At 35.8% G+C, this 15,579-nt stretch overlaps 1 long non-coding RNA gene across 1 annotated transcript; it reads right to left on the bottom strand.

Moving 5' to 3' along the window:
* Positions 1-13,195: 13,195 nt before the first annotated feature.
* On the bottom strand, positions 13,196-14,691 carry LOC106166643 (uncharacterized). The gene is made up of 2 exons (XR_001238826.3): positions 14,542-14,691; positions 13,196-13,464 (listed from the first exon to the last, which is right to left on the bottom strand). It is a non-coding gene; the product is annotated as an uncharacterized LOC106166643 (long non-coding RNA).
* Between the last annotated feature and the right edge of the window lie 888 nt (positions 14,692-15,579).

Below are 15,579 nucleotides of genomic sequence, written 5' to 3'. Positions count from 1 at the left end.
CAATGCCTGGTAACGAAGGTTTTGCAAAAGGCTTTCTAAGAGAATGCAGCTTTGTTGTGTTTCGTGTAAACCATTTGACTGTGCCCTGTCAACATATCGTCCAGCTAATCATGAGGGCCCGCTGGTAAAGTACTGATCTCAGTTCACGGCCGCGGAAAATAAAAATCATCAAATCACAAATCACATAAATTAATTAAAACTTTATTCGTATCTCATTGAAAATGCTAGTCCAGCGAGCTTAAAATAACTATCATCAAGTATAATGACTTCGTTTCACTGAGGACTGGGGATAAAAACCCGCATTTCACGATTCACAGGAATGGGGTGCTTCACGGATGACGCTTATTAATAATAAATAAATAAATAAATAATTTTTAAAAAAACGTTGCTAGCATCTCGGGAAATGAAAAGTGGTTTTCACTTTTAACGAAAATACCCAATGAAGCCTTCAGTCATTGTCTTAACAAAAATGTAGGTTTTATTAATTACTAAAATATTTCAAAAGCATCAAACAACTAAAATTAATTATCTTCGACAAAAATAAGCCACGGAGGAATTCTCAGTTTTTAAAAGCCGGGCGACACCGCGAAAGTCGCTGCAAGTTATTTATTACGTTATTTAGATAAACATTCTAGACATTTTCTGAAACATTACACTTGCTTCCTAACAAGTTCCTAATTTTTTTTACTTTATTGAAAATAAACTTATAGGTGGATGTGAGATGGTGTTGTGAGGGACAGTAACAAAGGTTTAAATTGAGTCCGCATTTCGTGTTTTAAATATGATTAGCGCAGGTGCTGAGCTAACTTATGCAACAATTTTCGTGTGCATCGAAAGACTCCCGAGAGAAATAATTACTGCAAAATGTAATCGCTCCTCATTTCTCTTGTTGGCACTCTCTCCATGTCCAGCGGTACTTGTAGTGCCCAGTCCACCAAATACTTATTACAAAACAGACAATAACATTGAGTTCTCTTGCACATTTCGTTATCATGAATTCCCCAATAAGATTGATTACGATTCCTTTTATCATGTCTTAGCAAATTGATTTTGAGAAGCGCACGCACCCCCCACACACACAGGGGAGAGAGAGAGAGAGAGAGAGAGAGAGAGAGAGAGAGAAAGAGAGAGAGAGAGAGAGAGAGAAAGAGCAGGTTAAATTTCTTAGGTGATAGGAACAATCAACAAAGATCAATATAAACCGTCTCGAATCGGACTTCTCACAACATTTTTTTCTTTCGTTAAACTTAACAAATTCAAGCCGTCAAATTATATAAAATTTTACTTCAAATAACCAAATATCATATCCATACATAGACATACTGTCAAAAGATACTGGTAGATCAACTTAAACAGTCTTGAGTCAGAATTCTCACAATATTTGTTTTGGTTTTTTTTTTAGTTCTTTAATTTTTAAAAAACAAATTCAAGTTGTTACATCGTCTAAGATTTAATTTTAAAAATATCATATTGCATACATGGACATACTTTATGAGCATTTCTGTAGTTGTCGTGACCTAAATTTCTTTGTCTTGGAAACTCGCTGATGAAAAGAGTATGTGTACTTATCTAAATATACGTAATCTACAGGCCTTTTCGATATTTTGGCTATACATAAGACTTGACGAATCTCTCCCTGATATCTTTTATTTTATAAGTTTTTTTGTTATACGTGTATTTTGTGATAACCCTGTAAGAATGTTAGCATGGCTTTATTATGAATTTTCGATAAAAAACTAGTAGAATACAATAACAGAACAAGAAACAAAGATGACTGAGCTGTTTTTAGTGGTTTCTTTCGACAGGATTTACGATTTATTACGAGGCGGTCTATCTATACTACACTGAAGCTTGGACTAAATAACGAATAACGTTATTATATCCAAGACTGAAGGCATCCGTAACTTTTTTTGGATTAAAATACTCTAGATTAAGCAGAATTATCATATCAAAAACACCAAAAAGTGATATCTCAAATCTACCGGAGTAGTGAATTTTTATTTTATTTCCGTTATCAGATTTCACAATTAACTCTTATGCCTAGATTACATTAGAAAAGCGTGTCGTGCGATGAAATTAAATACGATTTTCCGTGCGTTTTTTTTAACGACGTACGGGCTACAGCGAATACGTTTACATTACGGGTGGGTTAATGTTAATGTTGATGTTAATCAATCACCAAAATATTTATTTTATTACGAAACAGTTTTAATTTTTACACAGATAATAAAAATCAGTCAATGGGTACACAGTGATGCTTTAAGGCCTTCTTTAAATTCTGCTGCTGCTATGCAGAGACGGAATAAATATAAAACATTGTTGTATGTATCAGACTATCTCGAAAGTAAATCATTTACTAGAATAAAATGGCGATTGTTTTATTTATCATTACTTTTACATTAGAGTGAGCTCCCGGTATTATTCCATTGCTGACGAAATCAATACTGGAGACGACGGTTATATTGACGCGGATAAAGAAATTAAATCCTAACTTGAGCTTTAACCTTGGTCATTATTAGTAATTTTGCCCATGCTTTAACTAAAGCGTTTTACTACAGGCAAGAGATAAACCTGAACAGATGAACAGGTCCAGCAGTGAGGTATCATCCTCACCCGCTCTTCTCTTGATGGATGACGGCGCCCTCCTTGTGAAAAAAAATTGTATTGTTCCCACAGAAAAATGTAAAGTGCGTACTGGTGTCGCCAGACACCTTTTTTTCTAGAACTTCTTCATGCCATTTTCTTCATTTTTTTTTTTCTTTTACAGATCTTGTATCAATGCTCCAACTTAAACATACCCGGGCCCATCATAATACGTTGATAAAAAACGAATAGAGCAATAAAAGATTGGTGGGGGCATTTTCTACAATAAAACACCAACACTAAAAGTAATAATAAGAGATACCTAAATTTCTGCTCACTGTCTTTTCGCCGTCATTCGTTTTTGTCTAAATCATCATTTTGTGCATTGTCTTCAATAATTCATGAAGCCCAGATTTTGGGAGAGGGGCAACTGCCGCAATGAAGCCCACATAATCCTCTAGCTAATGTCATTTACAAGCACACTTACCACATCGTCACCGTAACACCAATATAAGCTCTTTCTGTAAAATAACAAAATTTCTGTCCATAATCAACTGACTTTGTAAGAATGAAAACATCAATTGAATAACATGACTATAAACCAATGTTATATGGTATGTTTAACCTGAAGCTAGGGGATGAACAAGGACAGTGAGAAGTCGTTCTCTGTAATGGGTTCCTGACCACTCCACTAGGTCTAACCTTATCAGTAAAATACGTCAGGGGGTGTTCCATGCCAAGTAAGTGTCTCGTCTGTCAAGCTGCAGGCAAATATGACATCAGTGCAAACATTGAATCGCCGAGTAGGAGAAGAAGGGGGGGCATCGAAAACATTACTCACTTGAAGTTGGCCATGGACTGACTGGGGTCTCGATCCTCGATGCAATATATCAAGAACTTGTTTATAAATATGTAACGGGTAAAGGAATGAACAGGGCCCATCATCCTCTTCTCCGCCAAGGCCCTATTTCACACAGACCACGAATCCCATGAATCTCCAGGAATTGACAAATTTCAGGATTCGGCTGGAATCGTGAGATTTTGCCAATTTTCTGGTCTAATTCGAAACGCTCTACGATTCAGTTACGATACAGGTGCGATAGTGTTACGAATATTCGTGGCATTCGGCTGGAATCGAACGAATATTGTCCAGAAATTCACTACGATTTTTTGGAATAGGGAGTTCGTGGCCAAAACTTTGAACAGCTCAAAATTTTTGCCACGAATTCCCGATTTATCAAGAATTGCAAGGACTGACTACGATTATATACGAATCTGTTAAGAACTTCACGAACTGATTACGATTCAACCACGAATCCTGAAATTTTCAATTCCTGGCGATTCGTGGGATTCGTGGTTTGTGTGAAATAGGGGTATCAAAGTTTTTGCCACCAATTCCTGTTGGTCAAGAAGTGCAAGAACTGACTACGAATATATACGAATCTGTTAAGAAATTCACGAACTGATTACGATTCAACCAAGAATCGTGAAATTTGTCAATTCATGGCCATTCGTGGGATTCGTGGGCTGTGTGAAATAGGGGCATAACAACTGGCGTGGCTGAAAATGTAAGGGCGGGGTGGGGGAGGGGAATAAGCTCCTATCCCCCCCCCCCCCCCCCCCCGCCCCTGCAAATATTTTTCTCAACCTACTGTCCTTATCGCATGGAAATAAATAAATACGGTGTTAGGTATGTGTGATGTAATCAGGGCGCTGGAAATTACTTTTATTTTATTTATTTATTTATTTATTTGTTTTGGAAACTTTTAAGATCAGACTGAAAGAGTGCTTTCTTATGCAAGAATAATAACTTCCAAAATATCTCTAAACCGAAATCATAAGAATGGAGATACTCATAATAAACGCGTCTGCTTTCTCTGAATTTCGTTATTTGCATCACAGTGTGGGAAACCCCCTTAAACCATCCCGGGCCCCCCACATTACATAAAATACCCCTTAATAATAAAACCCCAGGGCTTGAAGCCCAGGCTCATCTTTGGATACCGCTATCTGTAATACTGCTACAGAGATTCCCAGGTTCCTTGTCTTAAAGTCTGCACACGGAAAAGAATGAAACGACTCCATGTTGTAACTTCAACAGAATATATTTTGCTACACTAAAAGTTACATGATGCAAGTATGACCTCTCTCCTCCTCTCTCTAGCTCTCCCCCCTAGATTTAAGTTTACAGATTTTTATACAAAACTTTATCAGTTAAACTGTCCATCACATAACTTAAAAACTGATTGGTTACTTCATACGCAAGGCCACCTTCTTCCAGGTGGGCACTCCTAATTCAATTTAATTTATTAAACCTTTAAGCCCTACGGCTCATCAGAATATAAAACAGTGACAATATAAAGTTAAATCTAATCAACTACCATGACTACAACAACTACTACTGATACAAACAATAATAATAATACGAATACTTATAATAATAATTCATCAGATTGACATTAATCTTAGTTCCGATGCACATTTCAGGTATTTTCCCAAATTGTTTAATTGCGATACATTGTTAAGTGATAATAATTTAATTAATTAAAAGACACTTGGCTTTGTATAATAAAATTTCTTAATATATTTCTGCCTAATCGTGTTGTAGTGAGGGCATTTAAGAATAAAATGAAATTCATCCTCTACGTCGTTTAAATTGCATAACTTACAGATTCTTAATTTCTTGTTTGTGTCTGTGTAACGGCCAGTCTCTACAGCTAGATTATGTGATGAAAGCCTAAATTTTGCGATAAGTTCCTTACTTTTCTGTGATATTGGCTTGTTCAAATAAAATTGCACTGTGAAATTATCAACAAGGTGTTGATACAGAAGCCCTTTACTGGCTGTGAATATTTCTCCTGTCAGTACTTGTCTAAAATGATCCTTCAATCTTTGTTCTATCAAAGACAGTATACACACATCCGACATGTTTTCATAAAAAATAAATGACATACCCATTAATTCAAGGTCCTTCCGTATACAATTTATCCACTCAAAATTATCGTTAAGGATATCTTTATAGCATGTTTGTATAATACAATTTTTTGAAGAGCGGATTTTCAGCCAATATTTAACAGGGGCCTCAAGTACAGTTATCACTGTTATATGGTAAGGCCTACTCTTTTTTCATACAAACGAAATTGAAGAATTTTGGACACTTTTGAAATAAGTGCATTCAGTACAAAAAGTTTCGAGTATTAAAAAAATCCTTATATTACTCCGGAGAAATTATAAGAAAAATTATTATATCAGCGCCCTCTATCATTTATGGCTGTCTTCACTAGCACAATATGATGAAATTCATGGACACCGTCACAATCATGTTGAGATAGACTCTGAGGTCAAGTACTGTATTATTAACACTGTTGTAACTCAACTTCTTCTATTCTCCCCGACATCATCATTGACAGTTGCCAGAGAGGGAGATTCCCTTGCATGCCCTACGTCCCCCACCCCGACACACAGACACACACATACACACATACACACACACACACAACTATTTTTATGCTTTGGAAATAGTAACGCCTCGGTTAGAAATGTGTTGTTAGCAGTTTGCCATAATAAAATACTTCGACTACACAAAATGATATAGAAAAAACAAATCGGCAATTAAGAAATTCACTTAATTCCATTTCGAGTCATTCAATGTTTCAAGAATTTCATCGGCTGTTTTATAACTTGGTCATGCTAACAGCCTGTTTTAATCAATAATTAAAACAAGTCAATTTTCGCGCTCCGAAATTTCATTCTTCATTGTGTGGCTTGTTGCACACCCCAGGTAGAGGTGACACTCACGTCGTTAGCCTAACTCTTCATGTAACTGGATCATTTTTGAAATATTGTAGAGATTTCTTTGTAAAGTCCCAAATATCTCATTTCGTAAAAAATCATTTTTTAATTAAAAAAAATATATCATTCTGTCTTTCAAACCGCAATCTGTACTACTCTTCTTTAGTCTATTGTCTATGGGGACAGTTCTGCAAAAGCACGAAATCTCATTCATTAGCGCCTCTGTTTTATGTTTTCTGATGTATTCTGAATAATCGCGCAAATACAGTAGGCCCTAGTGCATATATGAAAATGTGCAATATTTCGTGCAAGTAGGTAAACATACTTGATGTGATAACATTTGCTGTGACTTATTTTAATGTGATGATCGCCGACAGTTTGTGTAGTTCAAAAATAGCAAACTTTGACTTCACGTAAATTCTGTCGGCACTTTATGTTCCATCTGTAACTGACAGTAGAACACATACTGTCACGGCGTAAGGATTTTACGTCGTTTTTTTTCACGCGCCATTCGTCGCGTTCGTTGTAAAAACGCTAATTTCAATGAAAAATGCCGATAATTTCTTTCTTTTTAAAATTTATAAAGTTTCAATTTAAAGACATGATAGGCGAGTATGAAAGCTTCATTTTTATTCATTAGGGCAATATTTCAGAGGAAGAAATTGATAAAGCAAATCAGCGCTTAATTATAACGCCACGGTGATTTTCTAGCATAACAACAGCATAACAAATTATTTTAATTTTAGTTCCCTTCGTAGCGTTGACGCTTTGTCAGTTAATTTTCTAGTGCTGCGTTTTTAGTAAAGGCTCTCTTTCTCAATAGACGTCATTTTTTAATTCTAACTTCATCTTTGTGAATTACTATAGTTGAAACATACGGTAGTTATATAAGTAGAAAAGATAAATCTGTACAGGGTTTTTTCAGAGACAAAAGTTGTTAAAGTTTGTATAACCTGGTGTGTTAAAGTTAAAGGACACTGGTAAATACCCGGAGGCACTCAAAACTCAATTTCCCCGACTCTCCCAAACCTTTTATACCATCTACCATACCTTCCCCCCTCATTTTTGTGCCGCTTTATTTCAACATATTTCCTTTTATTCCAACTTTCTCTATTGAATGGTTCGTCGACATCTAATTTTAAACTATAATATCATATTGCCATTTCCAATGGCTTATTAGGTAATTTCTTTGTGAACTTTTCCTCCCCCTCCCCACCTCGCGTTATGTCTTCACTAACAATCATGGTTGAGACAGCATCAGAGTCAAAACACCGTAGTCTAATGGCTCGGATCATTACTCTTATTAAAACAGATTGTTCATTTGTAAGTATACAGTATGTATACAAACTGGTTGGTGTTCTTTTCTCGAAAAATAGACTTAGTGTCTGGATTAACAAAGGCGTGAAATTGTGAACTTTGTCCGAAACTGTTCATGCGTGTTTTCAATACTATATAATTGTGCAGGTAAAAATATTAAATCAATGTAATCCTCTGTCCGTCCCATATCCCTAAAACTGTAAATCTAAAACCAGCTGCCGAGTTTCTGATCGTAGTATTTTTGTATTTTCCTCCAGATGGCGCTATCGTACGGTCTAATTGGTCAAACAGCCAAAACTGCTCAGATATTAAAATCAGTGTGCCATATTGAGTCATATCAAGATAGCCAGTGACCTACATAATGTCGTTTCAATTTGGGTGGTTTAGGGTCTGAAGTTAATTTTCGTCTGGTATTTTTTTGAAAATATACTGAACACCAACTCGTCCTATGTATTTTTAATGTTGTCAATTACAAATGAAGTTTCATCCATAAAATATTGGTAAGAGTTGAAAAGGAAAGGCGGCCACTTCAGCCTGCCACCTCCCCCTACCATGAATGTAATGGGATGGACAGCCTGGAAGGAGACGTCACTGCCTCATTGCTGAGTGATCAGGAAGTGGAGCGAAGGCGGCTTAGATATTAAGTATACGAATATCGTAATTTCAGCCATATCAATATAACGTTTTAAGAAACCAATGTTAGGTATTTGGTGATAAGTTACTTGTGATTTATTTTTGAAAAGTATTTTGACACCCGTTTGTTTAAAAGTGGTTTTGACTATTTCCCAACATTTTCCCCACGTAGGCCTACCATTTATTTTCTCCTTCACTTCATCTCATCACGTCTCATAAAACAAAGGAAGATGCAGTTGCACTTCTTGTTCAGTATTTTGACCTTCTTCGGTAGAAATAGTAGTGGTAGTGGAAGTTTACCGTGAGAAATGGCCAAGGAGGGAAAAATGGTGTGAAATGTCTTGTGAGGGTCTGGCTATTGACATGTTGATATTTACAAGTACCCGGTAGTGAGCGGTTGGTAGTGGAATTATAAAATTTAATGTACACTTCCATTTCGAATATTGGCAAGATTTCATAAATTAATATATAATATTTCATTGCATTAAAATGTGTGAGCTAAATTGAAGTTGTATTGATTTCTGCGTGACATATTATAAGATCAACCTTTCAAGACATAAGGAGCGAAATGCTCGAAATGCTGTTTGGAACGGATTTGAAAAGGCTTTGTCTTTTACGTGTTTTTTTTCAATAACATTACGAATTTACGAATTAAATGTAACATATTTAAAACGTAATGATATATCAGAATGCATGGTCATCAGTTTAAAACTTGCTTTATTGTATTGAAATATGTTCTATACTATCGTAGTGTCAAGTTTGTCTCACGTGACATGTAAAATGGAACTATTTGTAGTATTCTTCAGCAAGACGGCAGGGGATGACTTTCTAGTTTTAGATGGGAATTAAGTACGCAAAAATACACAAATTTTATGTCGATTTAAAGCAAAATATTTTTCTGTAATATTCAGAATTCTGTAATATTGGATTTCACCTAAATTACCAAGGGACACATAACCGAAATCGTTGATAAATTCTACAAGTCCGATGTCGAATTCTTAATTTCTCTTTTTACCAGCGTGAGTGTCTTCTTCAGTCTGATTCTCAAAACTGACTGAAATCTAGAATATATATATATATATATATATATATATATATATATATATATCAACTGACGCTCATTGTGTGTCTCTCTGTTAATGTTCAGGTGAGAAAAAAGGATTATCGTCTCTTGAAATTTGCTGTCTTGTTGAGTAAGAGATGTCATTTTACGAATCAAGATCAATTATTTTGTGTCACAAGTGAAGTATGTAGAATAAAGAAATTTCCATTTGAGAAAAATTTCCATTTGAGAAATATCCCTTCTTGAAAAGCTGATTTCGTACATGTAAATGCCCTTCATATGATGGAGAAGAAACTACTTTCGTGTTTTACTTATCTCTGAACGTATAGTTCTTACAATGTAAAATAAGACACGTTTTATCATGAAAAATAACTGATATTTTTGCCATTAATCTGTTAAACAAATCCATGTTCTGGGTAAAGATGAAGGGACCATTTATGTGATTGAAAATTATTTCATTTTTCAAATTTAATTGTTTTAAGCAATTTTCTCTAACCAGCATCTTTCCTTCTATTGACCAGATGATGCAGAAATTAGGGATATTTTTTCGTCTTTTGTTTTTGTCATTAAGAACAAACATAAGACCATTAGTGTGGTAGATAGTTTATTTGTCAAGTCGAATATATAAGAATGTTATATTTTTACACTTGTTGAATTTAAATACAGACATCGTAATATTATACTATAATATCATAATATTCTTTAAGTTACTAGAACGCTTTTTAACTTGTAGTAATAAAAAGACTGAAGACAATGATATTTTACAGATATGTCTTATAAACAATTGAATACTGAGTACATAAAAGCAATCTGTATTTCTCTGAATAAAAAACTTATTAAATATACCAAACGTCATAGTGTTTTTACTGATGGCTACATGGCTCAGTGGTAGCCTGGGGTTGGGGTTCGATTCCTGGCTCGGGCACTTTGGAATTCCAAAGGGAGTGCTATTAAAATTTTCCTTTGGTTACTATAAGAAGAAAGTCTACCCGGGGAGGGTGGGTGGGAACAGTTAGAGGAGTAGGTAACGCGCTTGCCTCTCAGACAGAAGGTCGCCAGTTCGATTCCTGGCACTTCTAGGTCCCAGCAAATTACCTTTTGCAAAAATAAACTCAAGTAAACAATTTAGACTACTATAAGAGGGTCATACGAATGACGAAAAGCAAGTTGAGACAGTGGCTCAATAGGTAAGGCGACAGACGAAGAAGACGACTGACTAAGTTGATAACCAAAGGTTCGAGTTGAGCTGATGAAAAGAGTCGGGAATGATGATGTGACATTTTACAAATTTTGAAACTACATCTATTACAGCTTTTATGTACGTTTATTAAAACAAATGCAAGCAATTCCACAATACAGATCTATGCAAAGCCCATACATTACGTTTTGGCTCTACATAAAAAGTAATTTTCATAACGACTTCGCATTTCGAGATGTAAATCAAGCTTAAATACAACTATCTACAACTAAATGTGTCGGAGGTTCTATGCATTTTGAAAATTGTCGTTTAAGAACAATTGTTTTGGTTTTTTAACAAGTGTCCAAGAACTCTGCATACGAGACCACATAATACTGACCAGAACAAGAAATTATCAGGTTTTTTTGCTGCGACTTAAAAGAGAAAGTTGAAGATTTGAAGTGAAGTATTTTACAGCCATTGACATTGGTGTATTTGTCTTTTGACTGATCCAAAATTTCAACGAGGGACATTTTTATCCAAATTCAAAGGTGGTATCAAATTGAAAATTCAAAATGCATATGATCTCAAGTAAGCGTTACCCCCACACGCGGGTACACACTCATGACCCCACAACTTCCTCTATGTCGCCATGCTGATGATCACACACAACACCAAACAGCAGTCAAACATTATTCAATTATGTAAATTTGATGAGTGCTTTTCTCATAGATAAATAAATATCACATTTACTCAGAAAATGCTAATAAACTCAAAGATCTCTGGTGTTCAGTGATCAAAAAACACTCAGTAAAAATAACCCAACAGCATGTGCAGGACTGGCACCTTATCAGGCCTTTTGTTCTCAATCACCCCTTGATCCCGACTGAATTATAGAATTAATAATGTGCCAAGTACAAGATCAACATTAAATAAAACGCTGACTTTCCAATTTTGTGTAAAACTTACTCTAGCCAATCAAAGTGTCATTTTTCTGATAGTATTTTGATTTTTCATATTTGATTAGACAAAAAAATCACAAAAGAAAAGATTTTTAGACGATAAGTCAGTAAATTGGCAATTAACAGAAAAAAAAATCATGTTTTAGAGGATTGACAAAAGTTGAGTCTACAAAAGTTCGTTTAATTACTAGGAAATACCCATTACCCCCAAAACAGAGCTTGTAGTTTTTGATACGAGTTTGATAAAGATTTTTCAAAATTTCAAGTTGTAAAAGATGCGATAAATGCCAGTCCTACATATACATTTTAATTGACAAAAGACGCAAAGGAAACACTTCCTACTATTCACCGTTTCTCTTTGTGAACAGTTCCGCTATGTAATGAAGGTAAAAGTTAATTGTCCTTTTTTAATAACAAAAACTTATCAATTTCGAAAGAAAAAACTAACTCGACCCCTGGTTTGATTTTCTGAAAACAAAAACATCTTTACCCCCTCCCAGCAATAAAACTATGGGTCTATCACTGAGCAAACATACTACTAGTATATCAAAACACCGGGATCCAAAAGAAGTTTATTCTTACCATGCGTCACAACCGCATATTCACATTTCTAGAAAGACCCTATAAAGACGTTTTAATACGTGTGGGCAATTCTAACAAAACTTGAGCACATTTTACAATTTTATACTGCCGTTAATTCTTAATTGCATAATTTGGATCACAACGTTTACAATTTATTGTAGATTTTTTCATTGAACCCATAATAAAATGCCTGTATGCATTTTACGTAATGAAGTTGCGACTATTTTTTTCTAAAGTTAGCTTCATTAAAATCAATATTTGTATCCAATTTAATATGAATAAACGTGCATTTTCGTGTCTTCTTACCTAGTTGCCCACACACAGGGCCGTAGCCTCCGGGGGGGCAGGGGGGGCAGTTGCCCCCCCCTGGGATTTGAGGTGCAAAAAATAATCGCAAAGGTGAATAAAAATAATTGCAAAGTTGGTATCAATTCTGTGAGAAAATGCGCTCATGGCCACTAGACAATCATTCAACAATCTGTTTACAATGGTGTACTGTTTTTAGACAATCTACGAAATGAAGTACAATTGGCATGTTGTGTTGAAAAAATGACTGTACCTATGGCAAAATGAACCCACAATTTCTGACTTCTGATTTAGCAATAGTTAAAATGCACCAGAATTCAGTATTATACATACAGTTTTAAAAAAATTTCCACACCGTGGGAGGGGGACCCCCCCCCCACCACCACCACCACACACACACACACACACACCCTCCCCCCTTGGGGGCTTCGCCCCATTGTGTCCGCTTACTGTCCCCCCCCCCCCCCCGGCATTTTGCTCAGACTACGGCCCTGAGTCACACAAAATTTTACAATGAAATATTAAACCGGTAGTACTAGCACAGTGCTCTACCTGCACATCACTTGATGATAATTTTACAACAATAAATTTTATTTTCATAGATCACTTAAGCAAATCATTTTTTGTTTAAGGATAACTTTAAAAGTGTCGTTTCAGGTTCGTGAACTGGTGGGCATGAACAAAAAATAAATAAATCACAATGAAAACATCGTGTGCGGATAGAGTACTGTACTACAACTTATTTACACATGTATAATAATAAGCGAGCGACGTGCAGGGTTGACGCTTGGATTTAGTCCATTTTATTAGAAGTTTCATGAATAAAACATTTGTTGCACGCTGCACTTCATTCGATACACGTTTTGATGCAGAAAATTACAACCCAAAGCAAACATTGCATTTCAAACCAAATCAAATGTCAGCCCTGCAAGTTGACTATACGACAAACGCAAGACAACGTTGACATGGGTGCGGGCGCTGGCGAACACGAATCTGACGTCATTTCTGGGAGTGCGTCCAATCTCAACTTAGACGGTTGTTACGAGACACTGAAATTAAATGAAAAATGAAATAAATTAAACAAAATCCATGTGAGAGAAAAAATATCTAGTGAAATACAATCTTCATACCGACCCTTTTTGGTATGTATTAAGAGATATAAAAGTCATATTATATATATAAGAATAGATATATCCTCGGTATATTGAACCTACACGTTCTATACAATGACATCATTACTATTGCATACCCTCTACACACTGTTACACGTCAACATACTAATATTTATATTAATCCATCTTTGCTAAGCCATATCCCTCCACAAGGAGTATTGTGATGGAGACTGCATATTTGCCCACATAGATAATTTTATCATGAAAACAGAAAACCGGCCGTACAATCACGCTGCTCTGTATACCAACTATTACAAAAGATATCAGTGTTTGGACTTTATATATTTGCGGAATTAAAAGTAGATAAATGTAAACATTTTACAGAAAGCCTATTTTTGATAAAGATAACTCTGGATTTTGTAAATGCGGGGATCAGGGTTACAATGTAGTAATATAAAATTGTTTCGGTTCCGTAGGATAACATAAAACACTGGTCAATGACAATTAACATGTTGTTTATAGGGCACAAGGATGCAGAAAGTGTTTGGTTTTTGTCTTGTTTTATTTATGCATTATATTGCTTATTGTGTGAGTAGTCTGACATAAATTCAGCATTTTATTGCTACATGTGCTTATTAAAACCACTTCGCTTTTATAGACAGAAAAAGAATGATTTTACCAATTACTTGATTTCAATTCAGCCACTTAATTAATTTTGTAATCCGAACACTAGAATTTTAGCTTTATTTCTTTTAAAATCAGATACTTTGTTCGAGCATTTTATTCCCGATTGTAAAATCAAGGATGGAATGAAATTGAATCATGAAAATTGAAGTCAAGGGAGGTCGACAGTGTCTAGCAAATGTACGTTTGCTTTCCTGGTCGAGGTTAGTTCTCTAGAAAACCACTGGTTTGTTGTCAGTTTACTTTAACAAACAGGATAATTTTGTACAAACCGCTGTCGTAAGATAAAAAAAGGCACCCATTGGGAGCTGAGAATGCACCGATAGTTACCTGCTTTGTCGCCTTGCTTTGTTTAAGACGGAATAACGCGTTCAGACCTTTGGACGGCTGGGATAATCTTTTCACTTCTTTATGAGCAAACACTTTCCTTCTGGAAAAGGCAACATAAAAAGCTATTTAACTTTTCAAGCTCATTTCGGCATTCGTGTCAATGAAATATACCCAAGAACAATTACCCCTGAAGTGGGAAATGCATACTTTTTGACAAAATATCGTCAACATAAACCGATCAGTGTTGCCTTATGCCATCTATACCGTACTTACAACAAACTACATCAGTTCTCAGTGCCAAAATTTCAGTTTACGTGTGGAAATTGTGACAATGTGGCATATAAAGCTTCTTCCTCTCCTCCTGACCTTGGCCCTTTCTGAATACCTCTCACCAAATGCTCACCTGGTTACATAATAGTACCACTGTCGTGGGATTGTGTTAGAGAAGACACATTGTTGTTTTCCCTCAATCTAAAACGCTACCGTCAGGTTATTATACAAACAAGCCATTTTGTTTTGCCTATAGACTTTCATCCCAAATGAATGAGGTTATTTCCAATAAAAACATGAATGAGACTGTTTTAAGACTAGAAGAATTACAAGGCACAAAACCATAGACATAAAAATTTTGCACTCTCAACTTGACCAAACGATTACCAAATCAACAGAGTGCCTAGGAGGCAGAATATAAGGCGCCATTCAGAATATATGATCCCAGTACTATCTGAACCGCCGACTAAATATGGCTGACCACACTTCAAAAGTTCTAGAGATGTCGCTGATTCCTAATGACCTCCCCGCCTCCACAAGCGCCATGAAATGGATCAAATCTTGGCTCCGAGGTTTAATTGCTAGGCCCCTGCAGCGACGGCGCATGTGGAGGCGGGGAGACCATCCAGAAACAGCGGCACCTCTTTTGAAGAGTTGTCGGCCATATTAAGTCGGCGGATCAGTTAGTACTCGGATCATCTGTTTTGAATGGGGCCTTAGTGAGGAGTGAGGGCAACCACTGAGAAAGTAACAATAACGCAGGAGGGC

This window comes from Lingula anatina, chromosome 1, assembly GCF_051362555.1.
Source record: "Lingula anatina isolate TDL-2025a chromosome 1, LinAna3.0, whole genome shotgun sequence".
Taxonomy (NCBI): Eukaryota; Metazoa; Brachiopoda; class Lingulata; order Lingulida; family Lingulidae; genus Lingula; species Lingula anatina.
This window is presented reverse-complemented; position numbering and strand designations above follow the sequence as displayed.